Source organism: Schistocerca americana, chromosome 3, assembly GCF_021461395.2.
Source record: "Schistocerca americana isolate TAMUIC-IGC-003095 chromosome 3, iqSchAmer2.1, whole genome shotgun sequence".
NCBI lineage: Eukaryota > Metazoa > Arthropoda > Insecta > Orthoptera > Acrididae > Schistocerca > Schistocerca americana.
Window position 1 is genome coordinate 402,033,578 of NC_060121.1, and position 21,366 is coordinate 402,054,943.

Genomic DNA, 21,366 nt, shown 5'->3' on the forward strand with positions numbered 1-21,366 from the left:
GAAGGAATTATTACGCGCGTGAAAAAAATCGTCTATCGGAAAACACTAAAGCAAACAGTATTCAGAAAAGTATAGGGAAGTCATGGGGGTACCCAAGAGAGGACGAGTTGGAGAAGTTGCAAACACTTGCAGAAGATAATTCTGTACCCACAAATGAGGCTTGTACCAGTACATGTTTATTTTAGTTAAGGACATGCGAAAGGAAATGAAATTTTCTTACTTTTCTCTAAAATGTGTATTTGTTTTCGTTTTCGCTTGTAGCAATTCTTAACGTTAGCCATGCTTTAGACCGCATGGCTTTCCGGATTTGGAAGGAGCACCTGGTTGCTGGCACGAATCCGCCCAGCGGACTTGTGTCGAGGTCCGGTGAGCCGGACAGACTGTGAGAGGTTTTTAGGGTGTTTTCCATCTGCCTTGGCGAACGCGAGCTGATTCCCCTTATTCCACTTCAGCTGCACTATGTCGGCGATTCCCTGGGGGGGGAGATGGGGGGGGGGGGGGGCTCTCCATCGGGGGCCGCACCGCACAATAACCCTAAAACAGTGGTTCGGTGTGGGGCGGCGGAGGGGTGGACTGCGGTAGTCGTCGTTGGGTTGTGGACACTCTGGCTGCAGTGTGGACGGAGCCTCTCCGTCGTTTCTAGGGCCCGGTTAACACACATAAAATACAATAAACATTCTTAATGTAATCTTTTTCTCTAATTTAGGATGAAGAAGATGAAGTGTGCTGCGAAAGGATTCATATAACTAGTTATAAACTTGCTCTACGTTTGGCAAGATCTAGGAATCCTTTATGGAATGTTTTGTAGGACGTAGTAGAGACAATGAACCGCACGTTAGCTTCCAATTATAGCAGAATACTATTTGCCAGCACGACAATATATCAGCGAATCAGGGACACTGCCAGTAGCTTTGTCTAAATCTACAAATGCTGCAGTTGTAGGTTCGCCTTCCTTCTAAGATAGCCGGCCGTTGTGGCCGAGTGGTTCTAGGCGCTTCAGTCTGTAACCGCGCGACCGCTATGGTCGCAGGTTCGAATCCTGTCTCGGGCATGGATGTGTGTGATGTCTTTAGGTTAGTTAGGTTTAAGAAATTCTAAGTTCTAGGGGACTGATGACCACAGATGTTAAGTCCCATAGTGCTCACAGCCATTTGAACCTTCTAAGATACGTCGGAGAGTCACTGTTGTCTATCGCAGGGCCTATCACAGATTTTGCGTGAGCTCATCGCGAAGCGCAGAACGCAGAAGTCGGTTTTGCTATGTTCACGACGGTACAAACCCCCACTCCTCGACTTGGCGCAATGGTGCTGTCTTCCTGTTTCCTTAAGCTTACACCACTCGCTCCTCATGTCTCGACCTTGCATAAAACTTAACCTCTGTTTCCTTTATCATTGTCAAATGCTTACGTCCAGCTGGCGCAAAGCTTAATTTGGTGGGACGGGATTACCAGTTCAAAAGAGATTTAAATAAATAATAATAATAATAAGTGTAAATTCGGTTTAAGCAGATAATTATCTCTTCTACTTCCCTCTTTTCTGTTTCCAATTACGTTACCAAGATCTAGAACATCAGATCGGCTGATAGCAATTCTAATAGCATTTTTTTAAAACTACGGTACCTGCTTGCAATCTAGTCTTCGTACAAGTCGAAACCTGATAAAACATTTCACATATGCAAATGAAACCAAACATAGAAATAATCTTCTCTACATCTCTACGCGACTTAGGAAATTCTTTCTTCGACCATTCTGGTAGAATTCGAGCGAATCTTTGGGTACTGCAAAATAAATCCTTTCGGTGATCATCGGTTTGCAAATCTATTAGTTCGAAATGTTGATGTGAAGACGCTCTTTCAGATCGAAAAGGCTTTTACAAACACATCAGTTATTGGCTGCAAATTAGTAATTTACTGTTACAAAAACAAAACCGAATGTTAATGTACGAATGTAATGCATAAAGTTGCTTTGAAGCAGTAAAGAGTGATGCACTGTGGACGATTGTGTTAATGTAATGTTATGCTTGTACTTTTTACAAAATCGATTTCATTTTGCTATGACAAGCCGGTACATTATCTACAATCTGTCGCTAAACTGATTTTCAAGGGGCTATAGCACCTCCACTTATTTTTCAAACTGTACCTCTTCCCACACAGACTGTATTAGACAAAACCATAGTAACGTTTTAGATAAAGGACTTTTAAAAAACCGGATGCCTTATTAAAGATGAAATTTGTACGTCGCTTTAACAGTTCAGGAAAATGTTGCGTACTTTTCTCTGAAACGTTTTTGAGGAGCTGAGGTTTACGTTGGAAAGCTTTTATGTTGCCGGGCATATCGTTGATGAGGTTGTCTTAATTTATGAAGTTTTTGACTTGAATAATTTATGAGAGCTGTATTATCTATTCAAAATTCTGAATCAGCTACTCATTCAGTCATGCAAAAGTAGCTCGGGACGTCTTTTGTTCTGTAAAAACTGAGCCACGGCGTGGCGTAGTAGAAAAACTCAGGAAATTATTTTTCCTTTACTCAGCCAACGTAACTTAGAATGGTAGGAGATATCTGGATGCTCTTCTTCAGAAGAAATTAAAAATTCTTTGACCTGATGATGAATGAGTCCATGAGAACAAATACAGTTAACGAAACGCACCACTACGTACATCACTCCTTGAAGACTGATAACTTTTGCACAAAGAGCCTCTTGGTGTGCACGACAATGAATGGAAGTTAAAATCGTCTTGTTAGGCTTTTTCCGCAGTAGGCTGATAAACCCTTTTACTTTACGTCACATTGCTGGTGCTCCGTCTGTGGTTGCGGAAAACAACTTTTCCCAAGTGACTTCTATTCCTACAGATGCAATTTCGACCGCTTCCATAACATGCGTACCTGCAGCGGTGTGCTTCACCGAAATCATATCCGCTAGGTCGTCGTTCACACCATGCAAAAAGAAGAAAAAGAAGAAGGAAGAAAAAGAAGGCTAAATTATCCTTGACGCTAGTATCCGTGGCCGTGGACGCATCAAGTCGAATGGTAAGGAAGATTTAAAATGTAGAGAGGCAATATAACGAAAAGCGTTTCTGAAAAGGAGAAATACTCTGAAGTGCCAAAGAAACTATTATAGGCATGCGTATTCAAATACAGAGATATGTGAACAGGAAGAATAAGGCGCTGAGGTCGGCAACACCTATATAAGACGACACGTGTCTGGCGCAGTTGTTAGATCGGTTACTTCTGCTACAATGGCAGGTTGTCAATATTTTAGTGAGAATGAACGTTGTGTTATAGAAGCCGCAAGAGCGATGGGACACAGCATCTCCGAGGCAGCGATGAAGTGGGGATTTTCCCGTACGACCATTTCACAAGTGCACCGTGAATATCAGGAATCCGGTAAATTATCAAATCTATGACATCGCTGCTGCCGGAAATAGTTTCTGTAAGAACGGGACCAAAGACGACTGAAGAGAATTGTTCAACGTGACAGAAGTGGAACTCTTCCACGAATTCCTGCAGATTTCAATGCTGGACCATCAACAAATGTCAGCGTGCGAACTATTCGACGTAACATCATCGATAAGGGCTTTCGGAGCCGAAGGCCCACTCGTGTACCCTTGATGATTGCACGACACAAAGCCTTACGCCTCGAATGGGCCCATCAACACCTGTATTGGACTGTTGATGACTTGGAACATGTTGCGTGGTAGGACGAGACAAGTTTCAAATTGCATCGAGCGGATGGACTTGCAGGGTATGGAGATAATCTCATGAATCCATGACTCTTCATGTCAGCAGGGGACTGTTCAAGCTGGTGGAGGCTCTGTAATGGTGTGGGGCGTGTGCAGTTGGAGTGATATGCGCCCCTGATACGTCTCGACAAGTGACACGTACGTTAGCATCCTGTCTGATCGCATCCATTCATTCATGTCCATTGTGCATTCCGACTGACTTGAGCAATTCCAGCAGGACAATGCGATACCCTACACGTCCAAAATTGCTACAGAGTGGCTCCAAGAACGCTCTTATGATTTTAAACACTTCAGCCGACCACCAAGCTCCTCAGACATGAACATTATTGAACATATATGGGATGCCCTGCAACGTGCTGTTCAGAAGAGGTCTCGCACTCTTACGGATTTATGGACAGCCATGTAGGATTCATGGTATTAGTTCCCTCTAGCACTATTTCATGCATTAGCTGAATCCATGACACGTCCTGTCGTGGCCCTTCGGTGCTCGCGGAAGCCCTACGCGATATTAGGCAGGTGTGCCAGTTTCTTTGGCTCTTCAGTTTATATTAACGTCTAATATAAAATTTAAAATTATTAAGTATTAGCTGAGGTAATTGTCTGGTGTGTAACCTTGTGTGAAAGTGAAATACAGACGGTAGGCAATGTAGACGTGCCTGCATAAGAATGCTTCTATTAGATGTGTAAATCGAATAACGAATGATGAGATATTGATTCAATTTGGAAAACAATTAAATTTATCCCACAACTTGACTAAAAGAAGGATTTATAGGATACAGCCTGAGGCATCAATAAATTGCCAGTGCGCTAATGGAAGGATACGTTGGGAGTGGGAGAGGCAAAAATTTTAGAGACTAAGGTTTGAATATAGCAAGCAGAACCAAACTGATGTACGCTGAAGCAGTTATGTTGAGATGAGGAGACCTGCATGTGCTGAGCTAGCATGGAGAGCTGAGAGCTGCAGTCATCTGACTGAAGACCACAACAACAGTTACCGTATACTTTCTGGAGAAAGTAGTTATCATTTCTGCTACAAACGTCTTTGAAACAAAGACGTGGTGGCAAATCACTGTAATTTTGTACGCTCTAAACTGAAACGAGTGTGCAGCTAGTACTACCAATACTATATTTCCTACCACAATCGCATTACCAGTTGTTACTCATGTTGCTTGCATTCATATTTTCACTGGACTACAGTTCCTCTGTACTTAATTGGTGCATTATGTCTTGTTGATTCTTGTTTCATTAAGACTATACCAAAATCAGCGAGTGTAGAAGCAAATTTTGTACACATTTATCACCATAATTACTCACTGATACTACGTGTATCAGTGAAACTCGTAAATTTTATTCTCATCATGGTGGCATGTTTCAGAAAGTAATTTGCACAGAATTCAAATTAAGGATGGTATGGCTTCATTCTGGGGGCTAAAATGTAGTAAAATGAGGAACCGGTAATGACATGGGCTCGTGCTGGGTGCAAAATGGGAGAAATTCAAAATGAAAGAGCAAAATAAATTCGCATTAAATCTCATGCTTCACAAACCTCATACAGAATTAGAATCAAGACCGATTTAGGTGGCCATACACGCTGCTCAGTAATTGGACAGGTAGGGAGTTGAATAACAATTTTATCTAACCACATGACGGTGGCAGCGGATATTTGGTGTGAGTTCGGCGCGACATTTCCATGTCCGGCTGGGTCTCCTCTGGAGTCTCGTGCTTATTGATTGAGAGCCCGCATCTTTCATCTTCCCGTATCGCAGCTTTTGAAGCAGCGCCTAAGACAGCTTACATTGTTCCTTGTCTCGCGCTTCCGCCTAAGCGTTCTCAAGGTTAAACAACTGCCTACTGGTTGACGCGGTGCTATAGTCCTCGCTGGGTGTGTCAATATTATGTTTGGATGCTGAGCTCAGACGTGGGAACACAGTCGAACGCTTAAATATTTGGGCATCGGACCTTAACGAAGACCATCCGACACAGAATTGAAAATGAGGATGAGACAAAGTGACAACAGACACTAGAACTAATGCAAGAATCAAAGTCTGAAAACTTAATAAAAATAGACTGACATGACTCTAAAAAGCAGAGTGAGAATTCTTTATCCAAAATAACAGGCAAATGAAATACCACGGCGCACGAGAATACACAGAAACAATCTCTTGTCCGGCGCTAGAATTAGGTCAGATGGGACTTCCAGTCATCTCTCAATCAAAGTTCGAGTGGTCGCTGCCTGGATTCACCAAATCGTTGAATCATCAAGAGGACCAGATTGATCTCTGAAGGATCTGATCTATCCCAAGTTTGTTCACATTCCCCCACTCTCTACTCCAGGGCGTTAAATTTCCCGCCGTATCGTCTTTATCAGTGGTGTTCTCAGTTTTCAGAGTCATGCATTTAAATATGATGCTGGGTAACCACCCCTGCCTGTCTACGAATAGTGTACTAAACGTGCTTGAATAGTCTCTATATGGCTGCTAGTGCATGACGTGGGAAGTATGACGTCGTTTCCGTATCGTACTCAATTGTGCCACATTATACTGTTCGTTGCTGATACCCTAGGTGCTTACATGCCGCATTTTCTTGTGCAAACCGCTGAGAATTCCTTCAGGTATTTGTATGTGTCCTCGAACCACCGAGAAGGCTGCAGCTTAACAACAATCCTTTTCGTTTGAAACGTTAATGCCATTAATCTGTTGATCAAGTGTCTTAGAGGCTTGGAGCTCGAGGGCGTCCCTCAGCTGTCAGAAATAGTAAACACATCAGCTGAACACTACCTGCCTGTCTTCTGTGGCTTTTGGAAGAGTGTCACAGTGTCCAAATGGAAACCTTTTGAGTGTGGGGCTGCAAAGAATTATAATATTTACTTACAGGGTGAACATTAATTAAATCGTCAAACTGCAGGGATGAATTGCTGACTGGAAATGGTGGACAATAGATCCTATGAACTTGTGGCTGGAAGTGTACGGTGTGAGTGCAATGACAATAAATCATTCCAGAACATGGCACAGAGCTGCATCGCATTTTCGTCATAATAAATTTTCATAGTGGCCTCCATGGGATTGCAGGTGACAGAGTTAGTAGTGGTTGTCATGCGGGAAACGCAGAATCGTACTTTGGCTTACACCATATTTGCGGGCCACTTACCTGGAATCTGAACTGCTCGAGCGTTTGGGATCCCTATCAGGTCAGATTGAGGGAGGACATAGAAGCAATTCAGAGGCGGGCTGCTAGATTTGTTACTGGTAGGTTAAATCATCACTCGAGTGTTACGGAAATGCTTCAGGAACACGGGTGGGAGTCTCTAGAGGAAAGGAGGTGTTCTTTTGGTGAATCGCTGCTGAGGAAATTTAGAGAACCAGCATTTGAGGCTGACTGCAGTATATTTTACTGCTGCCAACTTATATTTCGCAGAAAACCAAAAAGATAAGATAAGAGAGATTAAGGCTCGCACAGAGGCATATAGGCAGTCATTTTTACCTCGTTCTGTTTGGGAGTGGAACAGGGAGAGAAGATGCTAGTTGTCGTACGAGGTACCCTCCGCCACGCACCGTATGGTGGATTGCGTAGTATGTATGTAGATGTAGATGTAGATGAACTACGGTTCGTCTCAATATCCTGAAGGATCCGGTCCTCTAAATCTCGTGTACGCTCAGTACGCCACCTCCCTGCACGTTCGTCTATCTGAAAAGACCCATTAACACACAAACGTGCAAAAAGGGCTTGAAATGTTATGTGATGGGGTTGGTGTCTGAGAGAGTACTTGCTCTGGTATAACCGCGCTGCCTCTCGACCGTCTCCATCTGCTTGGCCGTACACAGACACCATCGGCTTGCTCCGGATCATTCTGCTGCTTACAATACACTGCGTCAATGGCACAGCCTGCGAGACACAAGGAACACACGACACGTCGTCAGAGGAACTGACATTCGTTGCATCTAACGTTGCAAGCGATGCATTGCAGGACATGTTCAAAGGACCTTTCTTCCTCCGTTTCCAGTCAGGAATCCGACCCTGCAGTTTGTCGGTTTTCTTAACGATCACGACGTCTGTTCTTTCGGACATATGATTATGGTGATACGACCAGTGATGTCGTCAGTGCACATGCATACCAAACTCGAACTCTCACGGGAATCGGAAAAATGCCGCAAATAATGAGTATAATGGGCAAGGGACACAACATCAGTAGTAGAGAATTTGAGTCCGACGGGAGGAACAATAGAGTAGTCCGTGGAGCTGAAATGACCATTATGTCCGCATGGCTCATTGGTCAGAGTATCTGCCTAATAAGGAGCGGACCTAGCTTCAAATCCCGACCTAGCATAAATTTTAAACTTGCCCCGCTCATTTCAATCAAAGTCCGCTCCTAGCCAGTGTGTATAATTTCTTTATGCCTTATTATAATATTATTAGTAATAGAGTTTAAAATACGTCTTATCTATATCTGGCACAGTCACACAAATATCATTATTAAGTTCTGTACAGTTTAGACTCCTTTAATCAAAATCGTCATTATCTTGATACATGCGAATCATATAAGAAATAATTTACCAACCTGGTACATAAATAATGCAATCTATAGCTCATATAAACACATCATAGTCCATTATATTGACGGAATTATTCATTTTATGAATTTAATTCAATCTGTATATTGAGCAAGCAGTAAAGGAAACAAAAGAAAAGTTCGGAGTACGTATTAAAATCCATGGAGAAGAAATAAAAACCTCGAGGTTTGCCGATGACAAGCAAAGAACCTGGAAGAGCAGCTGAACGGTATGGACAGTGTCTTGAAAGAAGGATATTGAATGAACATTAACAAAAGCAAAACGAGGACAATGGAATGCAGTCGAATTAAGTTTGGTGATGGTGATGGAATTAGATTAGGAAATGAGACACTTGAAGTAGTACAAGAGTTTTGCTATTTGGGGAGGAAAATAACTGATGATGGTCGAAGTAGAGAGGATATAAAATGTAGACTGGCAATGGCAAGGAAAGAATTTCTGGAGAAGAGAAATTTGTTAACATCGAGTATAGATTTAAGTGTCAGGAAGTCGTTTCTGAAAGTATTTGTATGGACTGTAGCCATGTATGGAAATGAAACATGGACGATAAATAGTTTAGACAAGAAGAGAATAGAAGCTTTCGAAATGTAGTGCTACAGAAGAATGCTGAAAATTAGATGGGTATGTCACACAACAAATCTGAAGATACTGAATATGATTGGGGAGGAGTTCGTGGCACAGCTTGACTAGAAGAAGAGATCAGTTGGTAGGACATGTTCTGAGGCATCAAAGGATCACCTATTTGATATTGGAGGGCAGCATGGTGGGTAAAAATCGAAGAGGGAGACCAAGAGATGAATACACTAAGCAGATTCAGAAGGATGTAGGTTGCAGTAGGTACTGGGAGATGAAGAAGCTTGTACAGGATAGAGTAGCATGGAGAGCTACATCAAGGCAATCTCAGGATTGAAGACCACAAGAGCAACAACAACAACAACAACAACATTAATCTCCACCGCCTGACTTCCAATGACGACAAACATAGCCCGTAGTAACTAGTGCTGTTACTATTTTACTTTATCTGGTGCCTTTTTCTATTTATTTTTGCCTTATAGAAATGGAACAGTTCTAGTGTGTTACTTGAAAGTCTGAGACGTTACCCTCATGACTCGGTATACTACGTGATCAAGAACATTTTCCATAAGCATATATTTACCTATTTATGCAGTGCCCGCCCGTGTTCTAATTCCTGTATCATTTACACTTCCTGGCAAAGAAATTGAAGCACTCATAAGACATTGTAGGATGTCAATGTAATTTCGTACACGTACACATCATGGGTGGCTGTGTTTAAATGGCTCTAAACACTATGGGACTCAACATCTGAGGTCATCAGTCCCCCAGAACTTAGAAGTACTTAAACCTAACTAACCTCAGTACATCATACACGTCCATGACCGAGGCAGGACTGGAACCTGCGGCCGTAGCGGTCGCGCGGTTCCATACTGAAGCGCCTAGAGCCGCTCGGCCACGGCGGCTGGCGGTGGCTATGTAAATTATTAGAGTTGCAGTTCTCTGTGACCAGAGTGGATTAGTGTTGTTCGTGTTTAGTATCGTTAACAGGCCTCTTAGGGTACATAAGGGGCGTAAACAGTCTTATATGTGGAGTAAAAGCTGTGATGGATATCGAAATACGATGTAGTCAGGTAAGACACGGCTGGGTTACCATTTTGTGGCCCGATGTTGGACTGTATGGGAAACTGAAGATAGGGACACTCGTCATCGAGATTCCGGTCAGACCCGTCTGACCACCAGACGTAAGGGTCGCTGTTTTGGGGACCGAGCACATTCCAACAATTTCTCTGCTACACTCTGCTACACTGCGTGTCATCTCGCACTGAGAAGCAGCCGGACTACATTCTCATGCATTTTTTTTTTTTTTTTTTTTTTGCACAGAATTCACCAAGTGTTACTTCAAACATTCTGCCACTACGGCCCCTGAGACTGGTAGGGCACTAAAGCAACGGATTACCGTATTGGACGTTTATTTGCACCACATTTATGTAGCATTCAGAATTTATAATGGCATTAAATAATCAACAGTTTTGTCTTGAAACAAACCACTCATGCCTATATTTACTTCTGGTTCAGCCAACTTTCTTTTTCTATAACACGCTCAGCATTAGCGTTAACTTTCGTACCGCATCATAATGGCTCACAGACCTAAGCAATGTAGTGTTCCTCTCTTCCTTTTTACTCGTCTGCAAATAAATAGAAACTATACATAATTGATCTCTTAAAAAATTACAAACCCAATACGAGCACACCACATGTATACTACTCTCAATTTACCTGCTCTCTCTGTCTATTTCTTCTGCTCGACTGAAGGTTTAATGGGGAATATGCGACTATGGACGTCACAGAATCTAATGAGCCCCTGGCCTAAGTCGCCCATGGACTGTTGAGGAGCATGATCACTGTAGGAACAACGCTTCAAATCCCTAATTAACTTTCCATTCCACGTGCGAGGCTCGTACTCCTCTCATGATCAGTCAAGAATGACCAGCAAATTCAGGCGACAGCTGCCAATAGTTGGGACGTGAACAGTGATACAGACTAGGACGCATATTGCGCAATCGACAGCAGTCTTTCGAATTACCTCCAAATCCCTCAACAAACATGCCAAGTTTTACATCGGACTTCCCTATCGCCCAGTGATCCAGGTACACGAGAAGCTTCGTCACCTATCAATGACTAGCGCACTTACCTTCTGTATAGGATACGCCGCGCTGAGTGGACGCACGGTTTGAGGCGCCATGTCCGGCCTGCGCGGCCCCTCCCGCCGGAGGTTCGAGTCCTCCCTCGGGCATGGGTGTGTGTGTTATTCTTAGCATAAGTTCGTTTAAGTAGTGTGTAAGTATAGGGACCGATGACCTCAGCAGTTTGGTCCCTTAGGAATGCACAAACATTTGAACATTTTTGTATAGGATAGGCGGCTGCAATCCCAACAAGCAGTAGGAAAGCTCTCATAGGTCTTGTTAATGTGCAAGGTGCAGCCTTGGGGCCAATAACTGGAATTGAATTCATCGCCTTGTTCAAATGTGTGTCAAATCTTATGGGTCTTACCTGCTAAGGTCATCAGTCCCTAAGCTTACACACTACTTAACCTAAATTATCCTAAGGACAAACCACACACCCATGCCCGAGGGAGGACTCGAACCTCCGCCGGGATCAGCCGCACAGTCCATGACTGCAGCGACTAAGACCGCTCGGCTAATCCCGCGCGGCTTCGTCGCCTTGGACTGCCGTATTCCGTCAGCTGTGCTCGACTGCGGGTGACGGACTCTCGATAGGTCTGCCACCGTTCCCTTAGTCGTATGAAACACAATGCACCTGCTCAGATTATTATCAAGTGTTGACTGCACTCTACGTCACACGCTGAACTTCTTAAACTGCAAGTGTGAGTTGTTTCATTCATTTACTTGTGGTATTTTATTTTTCCGAGTTCTAAGATTCGGGTACTTAAGTTGTAAACATATTCTATGGCTTGTAAGAGGTGCAACTGAAAAAGTCTATGTATATTGTTCTGAGACAGTTAAGAAAGAAAACTTACACTGTTAAAATTACAAACAAGAAATTTAGAAAACTAACTCAAGGATCTCTTAATATTATTTAGTCCATATGAATTCTTGATTCCCGTGACGTGTACTAGGTACGCATGTACACTGCTGGCTATTAAAATTGCTACACCACGAAGATGACGTGCTACAGGCGCGAAATTTAACCGACAGAAAGAAGATGCTGTGATATGCAAATGATTAGCTTTTCAGAGCATTCACTGAAGGTTGGCGCCGTGGCGACACCTATAAGATGCTGACATGAGAAAAGTTTCCAACCGATTTCTCGTACACAAACAGCAGTTGACCGGCGTTGCCTGGTGAAACGTTGTTGTAATGCCTCGTGTAAGGAGGAGAAATGCGTACCATCACGTTTCTGACTTTCATAAAGGTCGGATTGTAGCCTATCGCGATAGCGGTTTATCGTATCGCGACATTGCTGCTCGCGTTGGTCGAGATCCAATGACTGTTAGCAGAATATGGAATCGGTGGCTTCAGGAGGATAATACGGAACGCCGTGCTGGATCCCAACGGCCTCGTATCACTAGCAGTCGAGATGACAGGTATCTTATCTGCATGGCTGTAACGGATCGTGCAGCCACGTCTCGATTCCTGAGTCACCAGATGGGGACGTTTGCAAGACAACAACCATCTGCACGAACAGTTCGACGACGTTTGCAGCAGCATGGACCGTTAGTTCGGAGACCATGGCTGCGGTTACCCTTGACGCTCCATCACAGACAGGAGCGCCTGCGATGGTGTACTCAACGACGAACCTGGGTGCACAACGGCAAAACGTCATTTTTTCGGATGAATACAGGTTCTGCTTACAGCATCATGATGGTCGCATCCGTGTCTGGCGATATCGCGGTGAACGCACATTGGAAACGTGTATTCGTCATCGCCGTACTGGCGTATCACCTGGCGTGATGGTATGGGTTGCCATTGGTTACACGTCTCGGCCACCTCTTGTTCGCATTGATGGCTCTTCGAACAGTGGACGTTACATTTCAGATGCGTTACGACCCGTGGCTCTACCCTTCATTCGATCCCTATGAAACCCTACATTTCAGCAGGATAATGCACGACTGCATATTGCAGGTCCTGTACAGGCCTTTCTGGATACAACAAATGTTCGACTGCTGCCCTGGCCAGCACATTCTCCATATCTCTCACCAATTGAAAACGTCTGGTCAATGGTGGCATAGCAACTGGCTCGTCACAATACGCCAGTCACTACTCTTGATGAACTGTGGTATCGTGTAGAAGCTGCATGGGCAGCTGTACCTGTACACGCCATCCAAGCTCTGTGTGACTCAGTGCCCAGGCGTATCAAGGCCGTTATTACGGCTAGAGGTGGTTGTTCTGGGTACTGATTTCTCAGGATCTATGAACCCAAATTGCATGAAAATGTAATCACATGTCAGTTGTAGTATAATATATTTGTCAAATAAATACCCGTTTATCATCTGCATTTCTTCTTGGTGTAGCAATTTTAATGCCCAGCGGTGTAACTTGGCCGTGTGTTGGTAGTTCCACATCTCCTTACCAGTGGAGCTCTGCAGTTCAGTGTCCGACTGTACCTATAACTGACCGTCCATCTTCTGTGATTACACTTCATAGTGATGCCCGTTTGTCTTTAAATTAACGGCCTACTACGTTATTCGTTACCGCAGTATCTTCAAAGCACATAATCGTTCCCGAAAATTTCAATATCCCACTTCTTTACATACTGATATATCGTCTCCTGGGTACACATCACATTCCTGTGTGGGATTTCTGATTTTCTAATTCACCACGCCATAATCTCGTATGTTGTGGTACCATAGGTTCGAAGAAAATTTGTCCATATACCTCCTTGATTTACAGTATTTTCTTTTCTAATAAGGTAGTTTTAAATCGATTAAGAGCATTCATATCTCTCTCTCTCTCTCTCTCTCTCCATCTGTCCCTTTGTTGTTGGAACTGACACTGACAAGAAGTCGAACACTTTTGTAATAATCTGTATAAGATTTAAATGTACTATTTCGAAGGAGCAAATAAAGGGGTTAGTTAACTAAATAACTGAGCACTTGGCTACATAATTTCATGGCAATAACTAATATTTCTCTTCAATTTTACTAGAAGCATTATTCGTTCCCTGGTGTTGATATTATCCTATATTTGTGTGGCCAGAAATATTTTGTTCTAATTTACTTTACGGACACATTCTATATCTTTAATTAAGCTCCTGCATTTCTTATCCACCCTAAGACAGTCAGATATCCAACATTACAAGATCCAACACCCAGAATGTTTCATTTTTACTGGGTTACTAATCTTACTCTAATCTCCGCATTCGAGATATGAATTTTGGAAATACACATTACACACATTATGTACATTTAGTGCAGTGACTTGTATTGGCTGCTCAATCTTGAGGTAGAGCCCGGGGGACAGAAACTTTTGTCAAAGACTGCACGCAAAGACAACAGTGACCTTCTAGAACACGTAGGATGAGAAATGTTAAAGTGGAAAGCTTTGCAAAGAACATTCTGAAACTCTGCTGGACGCTGGCATAAACGATGACAGTTCAACATTTCAGTGAATCACACATATCCTGCAGCAACCTCTAAATAGCGCTGCACCGTCTAGAAATGTAAGCTGTCTATATTGGTCATTGCAGCCCTCTTTGTAGAATTGGTGTAAAATCACCTCAGGGCATGGAGAAGAAAACGTCCCACGACTGACACATCGACAAGTGTTATTTGCATCGAAGATTAAATCACAATAACTATTTCAAACCGAATATTTCCCTCACCCCGTGCAATATCAAAGTTAACCAAGCAATATCAATTCCGGTTTCTATGACGAAAAAGTTTCTAAACCAGCCGTTAAGTTCGAGTTCGTTTTAGACGAAGCTAACGACACAGAACGAGTAGATATTCATCTCAAGTGTTTTAAGGAACCAACTTTTGAGCTGAACCAAAGGGGCGAAGAGATCTTGTTTCAAATGATTAGCTTTTCAGAGCATTCACTGAAGGTTGGCGCCTTGGCGACACCTACAAGGTGCTGACATGAGGAAAGCTTCCAACCGATTTCTCGTACACAAACAGCAGTTGACCGGCGTTGCCTGGTGAAACGTTGTTGTGATGCCTCGTGTAAGGAGGATAAATGCGTACCATCACGTTTCTGACTTTGATAAAGGTCGGATCGTAGCCTATCACGATAGCGGTTTATCGTATCGCGACATTGCTGCTCGCCTTGGTCGAGATCTTAGCTTTCGTTGGAGGTTGTGTGCAACAGGCAGCAGACTCTTTGGGTTTCTCATCAATGGCGCTGCGTCTTTCGGTCGGTGAGCACTGATTATTTTAACTGACTGCCTGTGTGAAGCGTAGCAGTGCTCGATATTACACCCCACGCAGTGCACTGCAGTTTTGCTTTTGTGGGACTTCAAGGAAAAACAGTTTAACAAAAAGATCAATTTTCCTTTCTCTTAACGCATGGAAATGAAATAGTCCTCTGCGATCATCACAGCCGCCATTAGCTTTCTTTGTGATGTCCATTTTCTTGTAAAACACGATACGGAGCACCTTAACGGATTTTCGATCTGCTGAGAAGTTATACTTTTCTCACAATGTTTAAAGCTCTTCAACACTGATACAATCCTTATCTCTGATATTGAAATTTCAGTGAACAAATACACCAATAAGACTCGAGATGCCGCAGTTCGGACGTATTAGTCATTCATTTCTGACACATTGGGTATAACAATGTTTATATTAGGCAAAATTCCGTGAGCTATATGACGGGAAGGCAGCGATTGACATTAGCTAGGGTTTCAAATTCCTGTCACTTTAATCACGCCATGCAGAGGAAACGGACATTTGGTGGGAAGCTAAGCTGCCGCTGACGATATCTTTAGAGAAGGGTGAGACAAAACGCGTATCCATTTTTCTTTATCGGTATTTACATAATTCGAAGTCTGTATAATATACCAAGATTTGGCTAAATTTCGCCGTCAAACCGAACGAGCTAGGTTCCATTAGAGACCTCTTTGTCTGGCACAATCCAACAGACCAGCACGTTAAAACATGCGACCATATCCGTGCGGTTCCGTACCCACGGGCTTCGATTTTCCAAGTGTCACAGCAGATGCCGTCGTCTGAAGAAAATTTGTACATCGAATTGGTTGGTTGGTTGTTTTGGGGAAGGAGACCAGACAGCTAGGTCATCGGTCTCATCGGATTAGGGAAGGACGGGGAAGGAAGACGGCCGTGCCCTTTGAAAGGAACCATCCCGGCATTTAACTGGAGCGATTTAGGGAAATCACGGAAAACCTAAATCAGGATGGCCGGACGGGGGATTGAACCATCGTCCTCCCGAATGTACATCGAATTCTCTCGGTCACAAAAGCGCCAGTTAACTAATATATGCTCCACCGACACACTTGCTGGAATCATACTAACGGCACATATTCGTAGACGGAACATACAAGAGAGAAACCGCAATACATCCTCTGTTACGAATCAATTAAGTTCACAGGAACCTTCTGAGCAATCTACATCTACATCTACATCCATACTCCGCAAGCCACCTGACGGTGTGTGGCGGAGGATACCTTGAGTACCTCTATCGGTTCTCCCTTATATTCCAGTCTCGTATTGCTCGTGGATTGTCGGTATGCTTCTGTGTGGGCTCTAATCTCTCTGATTTTATCCTCATGGTCTCTTTGCGAGATATACGTAGGAGGGAGCAATATACTGCTTGACTCTTCGGTGAAGGTATGTTCTCGGAACTTCAACAAAAGCCCGTACCGAGCTACTGAGCGTCTCTCTTGCAGAGTCTTCCACTGGAGTTTATCTATCATCTTCGTAACGCTTTCGCGATTACTAAATGATCCTGTAACGAAGCGCGCTGCTCTCCGTTGGATCTTGTCTATCTCTTCTATCAACCCTATATGATACGGATCCGACACTACTGAGCAGTATTCAAGCAGTGGCCGAACAAGCGTACTGTAACCTACTTCCTTTGTTTTCGGATTGCATTTCCTTAGGATTCTTCCAATGAATCTCAGTCTGGCACCTAAAAATGGTTCAAATGGCTCTGAGCATTATGGGACTTAACACCTATGGTCATCAGTCCCCTAGAACTTAGAACTACTTAAACCTAACTAACCCAAGGACATCACACAACAGTCTGGCATCTGCTTTACCAACGATCAACTTTATATGATCATTCCATTTTAAATCACTCCTAATGCGTACTCCAAGATAATTTGTGGAATTAACTGCTTCCAGTTGCTGACCTGCTATTTTGTATCTAAATGATAAGGGATCTATCTTTCTATGTATTCGCAGCGCATTTCAATTGTCTACATTGAGATTCAACTGCCATTCCCTGCACCATACGTCAATTCGCTGCAGATCGTCCTGCATTTCAGTACAATTTTCCATTGTTACAACCTCTCGATATACCACAGCATCATCCGCAAAAAGCCTCAGTGAACTTCCACTGTCATCCACAAGGTCATTTATGTATATTGTGAACAGCAACGGTTCTACGACACTCCCCTGCGGCACACCTGAAATCACTCTTACTTCGGAAGACTTCTCTCCATTGAGAATGACATGCTGCGTTCTGTTATCTAGGAACTCTTCAATCGAATCACACAATTGGTCTGATAGTCCATATGCTCTTAATTTGTTCATTAAACGACTGTGGGGAACTGTATCGAACGCCTTGCGGAAGTCAAGAAACACGGCATCTACCTGTGAACCCGTGTCTATGGCCCTCTGAGTCTCGCGGACGAATAGCGCGAGCTGGGTTTCACACGACAGTCTTTTTCGAAACCCATGCTTGTTCCTACAGAGTAGGAATAGTGTAAGTGAGCGCAAATAATTAAACAGTTTGGCACATTCGAACTGAAACCGGACAATTATGAAAACTCTCTTGTTCAGACATCACACCTGCAAGTCGAAAAGTGAGAATTAACTTAGGGCGCAAGTGATGAAACTCCTCAATCAGTGACTCCGTCTCTTCACGAGTGTCTCTGAAAATAATCAAATTATCATCCACATATCTCTTGTAGACGATGATTTCTTCACTAATTCTTCGCTTGCGTCTGCGGTGTGCGAAAGCACTCGTGTAGCTGTCCAATTTCTTGGGTCTTTTTCATCCAACATGGCTGAGATATTTCGACATACTAAAGTTCATATTGTTTTTTCGAAGGGCTCTCCCATGCGTCACACCCTCCCCCTATCAGGAACTTATTCTCTAGGTCAAGTAGTCAGGTGTCTACAATAGTAGTTGTACAGAACGTCCCACCGAGTATATCGCTCGAACAGGGAGATTTTTCACTGTTAGGTTTAAAGAGAATCTACTGACAGAAAATGGTCATGTGAAAAACCTTCCCCTCTCGTCCAGCACCTCAAATTTTCTTGCCATCGGCCCCCAAATTTGAAAAAAGATTTTGAAATTTCTAAGCATATATTTTTCGAATCTCCAAATCCAATAAACGAACAAGTCTGCTCTAAATATCAAATATTTTTTAATATAAAGACTTGTATCTTTAAATGATGCTTGCCACCTATATTACTTACTGAGTATTCTATTTGTTGTTGTTGTTGTGGTCTTCAGTCCTGAGACTGGTTTGATGCAGCTCTCCATGCTACTCTATCCTCTACAAGCTTCTTCATTTCCCAATACGTACTGCAGCCTACATCCTTCTGAACCTGTTTAGTGTATTCATCTCTTGGTCTCCCTCTACGATTTTTACCCTCCACGCTGCCCTCGACTACTAAATTGGTGATCCCTTGATGCCTCAGAACATGTCCTACCAACCGATCCCTTCTTCTTGTGAAGTTGTGCCACAAACTCCTCTTCTCCCCAATCCTATTCAATACTTCCTCATTAGTTATGTGATCTACCCATCTAATATTCAGCATTCTTCTGTAGCACCACATTTCAAAGGCTTCTATTATCTTCTTGTCCAAACTATTTATCGTCCGTGTTTCACTTCAATACATGGCTACACTCCATACAAATACTTTCAGAAACGACTTCCTGACATTTAAATCTATACAAACCTTAGAAATCATCAGGTTACCTTCCATTAGGAAAGTGGGTGCACTCAGTGACTCTGATATGTTTTATAAATTATAGAGGGTAGCATTCAGTTGTCTTCTTTTTGCAGGTTTTTTTTGGCATCAAGATTTCGTCTAGTGCCTAATCATTATCAATACATTATTTTCTAGTCTCGATGTATGTCTGGAGCTACAATATCTGTCGCTTTCATTTCTGCCCAATCCCTGCCTGTTTCAAAAATCTCGACGAAATCGGTTATGGCGTGTAGATGCAATGTCCTTGTAATTCGAGTCGTAGGGCGACAATAAATCACTAAGAATTCTATCTGGCAACATTGTACGATCTATGACAATGCTTTAGTATTTGGTACTGTAGTGCACCTAAAAAATTATAAATTAAATATAAAAAAACTCAAGGTCTTAATCGACAGAGACTGAAATGATGCCATGCTACATCTGCACAGAACCGATCTGTCTGAAGAAGAAAGATGACGAAGAAAGAGTCAGAGGAAACACCAGTGCTATGCATTGTACGATGTGGATACGAAGTCGCGAGTTCCATTCCACCCTTTCCTTTACTTGCTAAACCGTATTTTGGCTGCCTGCTAGAGGTTTTAGACCGTAGTGATAATTTTCTTCTCTTTCTAATTCACCATTAACACTAAAAGCTTCTAGAAATATCCAGAATGAATTTTCACTCTGCAGCAGAGTGTGCACTGATATGAAGCTTCCTGCTTAATTAAAACTGTGTGCGTCTAGAATTCGAACCAAGGAACGTAGGTGATGACGTACCTGGTGGAAGTAAAGTAATGACCAATGGTCGGGAGTCGTGCTCGTGTAGATCAGTTGGTAGACTACATGCTTTCGAAAGGTGCGGGCAGCAGTTTTGAGTACTGGTCCTGCACATAGTTTTAATCTGCCTGGAATTTCCATTCCACAAACATTTCCACTAAAAAACTCGTGATTGTTGTAAAATGAGAACAGTTTATGCTTCAAAGTTTTCTCTCCCTACAGTGATGTCTGGCGCCGTTCAGTCAGGTGAAGGCAGCATGGTGCGCATTGGACTCGTTTCTGCTCTCGCACTGGTAAGCATAAAATTCTTTATCATTGTAGATTGATTTTCCTCGAGAAATAATTTCGATAAGCCTAGTGAACACTGTGCAGTAACATGACTACTATCAGTTATTACTTCTTGCCCTCGTAATAATTTAGTCACTTCTGATGTTCAATGACAACTAATAATAGATTGGAACAGTGTTTGGAGGCTGGTGATAAAAGATCCAGAAGACGACACATTTATTACGGGTACAAATGAGAAGAAGCACGACATCGTCCTGGATCCCACAAATGTGAAATGAATGTAACTATTCTGCCGGTGCTCACCGTAAGTAAGATTGCGATGTGCTGAGCTGCGCGGTGTAGACATACAGTGACCTGCGATATCTGCAAGCGGCAGATACTAATCTTCAAGAAAGACAGAAACACATGGAAAAGTCATCCCCGATTCCCGCACGCGGGAGTCCGAATACGGTCCTTAGTCATCAGCAGTCGTTGTGTGGCGACAGTTGCGGCCACACCCTGTTAATTCGGGCCCGACCTCGCTTCCTAGAATCTCCCCTCACAGAGCCTGCGGTCTTGTACACCGGTCACGACCTACTCAGCAAAAGTATTTTTTGCCGCTCTGTCTCGAATCCTCTGCAAATCCGCAAGCAGCCCAGACATTCATAACCTTTTGAAAACCGCCACAGAGTTAATGAGAAGAGACACGCATATCACACATGACGTCCTACTGCCAGTCACCACGTTTTGAGCACAGTCACATTTCTAGCCGTAGCACTGAATATCCGTAGCAGTGAACGTTAACTGTAGACAGTAATGAGTAACTTTACAAATCGGAAGTATATCTAAGGCCCCTATGAAAATAAACACCGAAGATGGGAGCGAAACGTTGTGTGTCGTAAGTAAATCTACGGACCAGCGCTTGATTTCCTCAAGAACGTTAATATCAGTAAAAATGTCTAAACATATACGGTTTAAGTAACTGTAACAAATTTCAACCGCCATCCGACACGTGATGCATAGACAAAACAAACAAAAGTATATGAACCCAGTGAAATTACTACTTGACCTAAAAGGATTACAGCGGTTACAATTTTAAAAAAGTTTGAAATTATTTTCCCAAACTTTAACGCAACTAATCAAAAATTTCAAAGGAATTCAGATGTTTAGTAAAACCCACTGACGACGCTACAGATATGCTGAACTCAAGCAATAAATTTCTATTTGCAAAGCAAAGTGAACACGTTTTCACGACTGTTACTGCAAAAACGAGTACTTTTACTATTAAAAATCAAAGGATTTTCACCACTTACTTCAGTAAAGTATAATTATTTCTACTGTTTTACTTTCTTTTACAGAGATATTAGTTATTGATGCTGTAAT

General features: G+C 42.9%; 1 long non-coding RNA gene across 1 annotated transcript in view; it reads left to right on the plus strand.

Moving 5' to 3' along the window:
- The window catches only part of LOC124607263, a 35,347-nt gene that overhangs the window by 7,032 nt on the left and 6,949 nt on the right, over positions 1 to 21,366 (plus strand). The window contains exon 2 of the long non-coding RNA XR_006978796.1: positions 19,939 to 20,009. This is a non-coding gene — a long non-coding RNA (uncharacterized LOC124607263). The remainder of the gene's footprint in view (positions 1 to 19,938; positions 20,010 to 21,366) is intronic.